Source organism: Lathamus discolor, chromosome 3, assembly GCF_037157495.1.
Source record: "Lathamus discolor isolate bLatDis1 chromosome 3, bLatDis1.hap1, whole genome shotgun sequence".
In the NCBI taxonomy this organism is placed as follows: domain Eukaryota; kingdom Metazoa; phylum Chordata; class Aves; order Psittaciformes; family Psittacidae; genus Lathamus; species Lathamus discolor.
This window is the reverse complement of record NC_088886.1, coordinates 134,954,876-134,960,984: the sequence shown is the minus strand read 5'-3', so window position 1 is coordinate 134,960,984 and position 6,109 is coordinate 134,954,876.

The following is a 6,109-nucleotide window of genomic DNA, read 5'->3' as shown; positions in this document are numbered from 1 at the left end:
ACAAAACAAAAAGCCAAAAAAAACCAACCAAAAAAAAAGCATCCCACAAAACACCCTAAAACCAAACCAAAACCTAAAACCCCAAAACCACCACCACCACCACCAACCCAAACTTTTATTTGTTTCACAGATCTACAAAAATGTCGTAATGTCTTGCTGGGCTGTTTTGTGTATGTTCTCAGCAAACCTAGAAATAGCTGTTGTTCTATCACAGAGCAATAAAAAGCAAGATTTGGGTGGACAGTGTTGGTCCTGCCCTGAGTGTGAAACCTTGAAGAAAAACACAAGGATACAGTAAATCCAGAGGTAGCATGAAATCATTTGAGGAACTTGTAAGAGGGGTTTTATATAGATAACGTGTGCGTATATATATAACTATTGAACTCTGAACTCACAGAAAACTTCTTTTTCTGTCGCTGTGCTGAAGTTTTGGGAGGCCTGATTTTTACTGGGAGGTGAAACCATGGGGCCAGCTTGCTCTCAGGTACGATCATCCTGAGTTAGGAAATGTTAAGGTAGTTTCCGGAAAATGCTAGGGGAAAGTTCGGATGAGCTCTATGCAGAAGGCTGACTCCTAAGAAGGGCTTGGGGAAAAGAAAGGCCAGCTCCAGCAAAAAGATGAAACACAGGGATACAGGCAAATTTATATGTAGAAATCTGCATTACATGTGCAAATTTCGTTTTATGTGTGAAGAACAAAGATTTACCTAAAGAAGGGCTAGAAAGGCCTGCTTGTGACTGTTTTTCTCTTAGCTGGGGCAAGAGGTAATTGTACTTGTGGCTTCTCATAGGTCATTTAGTATCCTTTCCCGTTTCTGTGTATCTAAAGTAACTGCTAGCAAGCTGCAGGCATTTTCTTTTTTTTTTTTTTTTCATGTGCAAATGTGGTCAGGGATGTGTTACAATTCGAATTTGAGGTGCACTACTAAAACTAGCTTGTCAGGACTAGGAGTTAGCTTCTGAAGATCATTTCCTTCTTAGGTTACCTTATGAGGCATCCAGAAATGCAGACACCCAAAGATCATTTGTAGTTTAGGATCTGCTAGGTGCTGGGAAAGGAAGGAATGTATTCCCCATCTGGGGTTCAGCAAGGGTATATAGATCCCTGCCCACTGTGAACACTGGTTTATTTAAAATGTCTGTGTAAACAAAAGCAACAGCTTCATGCTGTTATCAGCCACTAGTGTTTGCTTTCTCTCCAGGCTGACTTACTCCAGTTGCAGTGGACTGTGCTTTACTGATTCCAGTGGACAGCAGTTACCAAGCCTGCAGATCCCTTCTTCTTGTGGGGAGACAGAAAAAACAGATGACAAAAAGGAGCCAGGTGAGGAGGCAACTTGGATCTCCTTCCTCCTGAGCTGAGCAGACAAATGAGGGAGTTGAGGGAGGGAGACAGGAAAAAAAAAAACAGACAAAAATGAAGGAGGAGGGAAGATTAAAGTTGTCAGGGGGAGAGTTATCAGTGTGAGGGAAGAAATGTGCAAAAGATGCATATGTAAAAGCTGGTGAGAGATTACCGGGTATAAAAAAGAGGGCATATGCTGGAGGAGGAGTTCCTGGCAACTTCTTATCTGGGTCTTCTAAGCTGTGCCTGTGGTTCTGTGTGAGCACCACGCTGATGTAAATAACGCTTACCAAAAAAAAAATACAGGAGCACTCGGACCTCTAATCCTGCAATAAAGTCATGTGGGAGCTTAAAACTAATTAAGGTTTCCCTTTAAGCTTTAAATCTAGTCTATGTGTAGTATAATATCCTGAAGATACTCCCTCTAGAATCCAATGAGAATTTCAGACGGATAAGTAGGAAACAACTCTGTAAGTCTGTTTTGCACATTGAAAACAAGCTAGGTTTTTACTGGATATCATGAGTCCCATCATTTGAGGATTCTGAGAATCAAATCCAGTTTGTTTATTACAAATACATACCTGCCTTATTGCACACTTTCAGGGCAGTATCAAAACACACTATAATGTTGCTATTAATGTACCCATCAGCTTACAGTTATAAATTAAACAGTAACAAATCTGAATTGTCTCTGTAAGAAGTAAAACAAGCAAGTTAATGCAGAGTCATACTGAAAGCAGGAGGCATTTGCTTCCTTTATGAGGAATGTTCAGAACTGAATGCTCCATAAAGGAAGATAGGAAGATGAAAGAGCCGCCAGGATAGATAAAAGTTGACACAGATGAGGATGATCCTCATGCAGTTCTTCAAAGGACCTCTTCTAACATAAACAGAAGTTTTTACTTTGCCAGTTATACTACCAAATGAGTCTATACAGAAAAATTAACCCTTAAAGAAGACAAGTGAGTACAAGCTATGTTGATATCTGTTAGTCAAATCTCAATCCATCTTTGGGATGCATATAGTAAAAAAACACAAGAAAGAAATAGAAAGTATAAACTGGTATTGCAAAGTGAATGCTGCAGCTGAATTCATTCTTGTGTGCGCATCCCAGATCAAAAATGGGACCACCATATCCTGGTATCTACATCATGTTGAAGCTATTTTATAGCAATTTGGGTGTATTTCTGATTTTCAAATGTTATGCACAGAAATCTCTAATAGGCCTAAAATATATTCTGAGAAACAGTCTAAAAATTAAAATATTGTTTTCTATTGTTTAATATAGTAAATAGTAAAATACATAGAAAGCAAAGGATATGTCCACCAGACTTTTTTTTAAATCCAATTTAAACTCACTAACTGTAGCAGAACTTGTGATGATGGCCACAGATTAGCTTTCTTTTCTGTCTTTGAAAAGCAACAGCTTTTGGAAAGAGCTAGACTAGATGTGAAACTTCTGGCCCTGTTTATTCAGCATTATGGTGCGTGTCTGAATCTTTATGTCCCTGATGACAGAGGTGCTTTTTTATTTATGCTCTTTGTATTCAGTTTGTGCACACTGGAATTAGATGCACTCTTTTTTGTTTTGGTTTGGTTTGGTTTTTTGTTGTTTGCTTTTTTTTTTTTTTTTTTTAACTGCTCGGGCTGATGTCCCTCTTGCTTTAGCTCATGAAAAAGAACAATCTGACTACTGAAATTAAATGAAAAAAACACACGCAAACACCTTACAGCCACACAAGCTTAAATAATAGAAGAACTTAATGAAAGGTCTCTTTTTTGTTTCTCTCATGTTATTTTCGTGTGTTTTTCCACAGGCCTAAGTAGAAAGACCTGCAGATTTATACGACACATTCGACCTCATTATTTCCATTTCTTTTTGTCTCTAACTGTGACTCATTTTCATCTGTTAACCTTGATTCAGAAAAGCATAGTTAGACACCTGACAGGAGCTTTTCTCGCCTTCATTCTTCTTTCTGCATGTGAGATATTAAGTCCATTTTTATAATTGTACTCATATCTATGTATGAATGTATGTATATGTGCATTATATATCTAAATTTCTGTATATAAAGGGAGATTTCTGCTCTCTTAAATGTCAGTGAGAGATCAGGTATAAAGATGCAGTTGTCCACGTGAGTTACTACTTTTAATCTCCTAATACTTCAGAGTTCATAAGCTAGATTTAGGGAATGTACACATACTTTAGTGGCTTTTTTGACATAGGAAGTGGTGCAGTTACTAGTAACACCCTGAAAAGAGAAGTGAAAAGAGGGATGATTTAAATGTAAACATAAAACTTTGTTTGGAAAAAAAGAACAACTGTATGAAATGGATAGATTATACCATTTCCTAAAAAACATGCCACAGGAACAATAAACTACCCAAACTAGAAAACATTTATTTAAATCAGGAGCATGGATAACAGCTAGACTAAACTAAGAAACTGACAGGTTTTATACATAAAGTCTGTCCAAACAATATCAATAATTTAAATGTTCATCTGTTACAAAACAGGGTGGAAAGTAGTGCTGTGTTATAAAATGAGAAGTTTGGGATCATGGAATTAAATGCTGGAGAAATTAAGGACTATGGCTAAGAAAACCAAAGTTTTTGAACAACCTTGTACAACAAGGTCTATCAGTTGTACAGTGTATCTGTTTACAAAGGAGGAGCTTCACTTCTAAACAAGTCCATGTGGTCTCATGAGAGAAAATCCTTGAGAACAGAAGGTCATGAAAGAGAATCACAAGTTTTCCCTCTCTGTCATATCAGGAGCCTCTAACTCAGGAAAATCGTACTGAATGTACAGTGTTAAATATGATCAGAAGTAATGAAATTTAACAAGATAATTATACAGCTCTTGTGGCATTTGGAAGCTTTTTGATTTTGATTTTCACAAACTGATCATTATTACAGTCCTGTTTGATGTTGAGAAACTGGAGCCAATCAGACTTTTTTCACAAATGTTGTTAATCTGTGTTGTGGGTGGCAATGCCTTTGCCCTGATTTGTCTCTCAGAATACAGCATTTCATTGGTATCTCTGAGGTGCTTCTTGGACCGCAGCAGCTACAAGTCAGCATCCAGCCTTCAGCCACCATCACTTATGGTGAAGAACTTAAAAGGAAGACCATGTATAATTTGCCACTTTTTAAGGAGGTGGCTTTCAAGAAGGTTATACAGCTAGTTAAAAACAGAGTAAAAATGATTCAACTAAAAGCATGAGAGTTGGCATGGAAACTAGTGACACTCAGATGGTAAAAAATAAATAGACATTTAAATAAAAAGCAGAGTAGCAATAAAAAGTACTAATTAGCAAGAAATAAGATTATTTAAGAAAAAAATATCCTTCATCACTCAGAAATCTGACATTAGTGATAGCAGTAAAAAAGGGCCTAACCTACAAAGATAAAATGTAAAATAAAATCTAGGAAGATTAAATAATATTTGAAGAAGAAATAGTTAAATATATAAAAATAACAAAGATTTTTAAGTATGCTAGAAATAGCCTACAAGACAACTGGTTAGTATGCAGATCTCAGAACAGTAAGCATTATCAAGAAATACATATTGCAAAGAATGTGCACAATTTGCCTGGCTAAGATCCTAATACATAAATTTATCTCAGAGCAATTCTTCACAAAATAACCAAAGTAATGACAGTGATTAAGACACCAGCAGAGAAGATGTCTGAACTAGCTGCTAAGCAGGGACAAGCTTCTAAGCCCAACTTTTCTTTAGACAAGATTTACAAGGGAATTTAGAAATCAAGTAAGACAGCCACTAAAAAGTGAAAATAATCTTTTTAATCAGACTAGAATGTATCAAATATTATACCTACCTACAGTTACAGGGAGTTTGGTGTGATCCTAAGCAATACAAATCTGCAAGCCTTCAGGACGCAAAAAAAACTAACTGGAAAAATAAAACTTGAAGACCAGAACATGTAGAAGATAATGGTATGTCAGGAGGGATTCCAGCAGGAAAACAGTGCCTCTGTCATCTACTATTTGCACAGAGACTGCACCATTTTTTCCCTAGGCTCTATAGGCATATGTAGCAAATAAAAAAGCTGCAGTCACTGTGAATGTGCACACTAAGCAATAAGAGTTCACAGAAGGATACAGCTGGCATGAGGAAGAAAACAAAATAAAAATAATTGAGATCAATGCAGGAAGTAATGATTATAACATACCAACTGACTGGAAATTATTGAGTTTTATCTATTTTTTTATCTAATTTTATCTATCCTTTTGGCTGCATCAAAAGGAGTGTGACCAGCAGGTCGAAGGAGGTGATCCTGCCCCTCCACTCTGCTCTTGTGAGACCTCACCTGGAACATCGCATGCAGTTCTGGTGTCCTCAACATAAAAAGGACATGGAACTGCTGGAACAAGTCCAGAGAAGGGCCAGGAGGATGATCAGGGGACTGGAGCACTTCCCATGTGAAGATATGCTGAGAAAGTTGGGGCTGTTCAGCCTGGAGAAGAGAAGGCTGCATGGAGACCTCAGAGCAGCCTTCCAGTATCTGAAGGGGGCCTGTAAGGATGCTGGGGAGGGACTGTTCATTAGGGACTGTAGTGATAGGACAAGGGGTAACGGATTGAAACTTAAACAGGGGAAGTTTAGATTGGATATGAGGAGGAAATTCTTCACTGTAAGGGTGGTGAGGCACTGGAATGGGTTGCCCAGGAAGGTTGTGAATGCTCCATCCCTGGCAGTGTTCAAGGCCAGGTTGGACAGAGCCTTGGTTTAGTGTGAGG